The sequence below is a fragment of the Apaloderma vittatum genome, unplaced genomic scaffold (assembly GCF_000703405.1).
Source record: "Apaloderma vittatum isolate BGI_N311 unplaced genomic scaffold, ASM70340v1 scaffold35106, whole genome shotgun sequence".
Classification (NCBI taxonomy): Eukaryota; Metazoa; Chordata; class Aves; order Trogoniformes; family Trogonidae; genus Apaloderma; species Apaloderma vittatum.
In genome coordinates, this window is record NW_009721811.1 from 6,212 (window position 1) to 7,082 (window position 871).

General features: G+C 63.1%; 1 non-coding gene across 1 annotated transcript; it reads left to right on the forward strand.

The window, feature by feature from the left end:
• Window positions 1–135: 135 nt before the first annotated feature.
• Window positions 136–207, forward strand: TRNAP-AGG. Its single transcript has one exon. It is a non-coding gene; the product is annotated as a tRNA-Pro (tRNA).
• The last annotated feature ends 664 nt before the right edge of the window (window positions 208–871 follow it).

Here is an 871-nt window from a genome sequence, read left to right on the forward strand (position 1 = left end):
AAGGAGCAGGGACACCAAGAGGGACCTCCCTGCCTTAGAGCACGTGAAGGGGCACACTCAGCCTCAGCTGTCCCCCCAGAGCCCTCACAGCGTGTGGGGCACACAGACTGGGGGTGCAACGGGGTGCAGTGCCCCGGCTCGTTGGTCTAGGGGTATGATTCTCGCTTAGGGTGCGAGAGGTCCCGGGTTCAACTCCCGGACGAGCCCTTCTTTTGGGCCACTCAGCACCAGGCACAGCCCTTGTGGGGACACCCCACGGACTGGCTGATACCCCCGATGGCAGCTCTGCCCAGGGGGTAGGCATGGTGACCGCGCTGCAGCCAGGGCTTTCACACCAGCTCAGGGGCTGCCCTGGCACAGCTGCACACAGCCCCTGACCCGGGGGCCACGTCCACAAAAATGTGCCCCTGCTCAGCCCCACGGCCTAAAAACCTCAAAACCCCACAGTCAGCAGCTCCAGGGGGCTGGCGAAGGAAGCAGCAGCAGGGATTTTCTGGAGCAATGAGAAAGCCAGCTCCGAGGGGGCACCGGCTTTGGGGAATGCCCCATGGAGAAAGAACGGCGCGGGGTGTTGCTTGCAAAGCACCGGCCATGCCAACCTCTGCAAGAGCCAGGGAGGGCTTACGAGGAGGAGAACTGCCAGCAATGGTGGCAACTGGCAATGCTGGGCACTAATTCCCCACACTAATTCCACCTCCAGCTGCAGGCTCCAAGGAGCAGGGACAGCAAGAGGGACCTCCCTGCCTTAGAGCACGTGAAGGGGCACACTCAGCCTCAGCTGTCCCCCCAGAGCCCTCACAGCGTGTGGGGCACACAGACTGGGGGTGCAACGGGGTGCAGTGCCCCGGCTCGTTGGTCTAGGGGTATGATT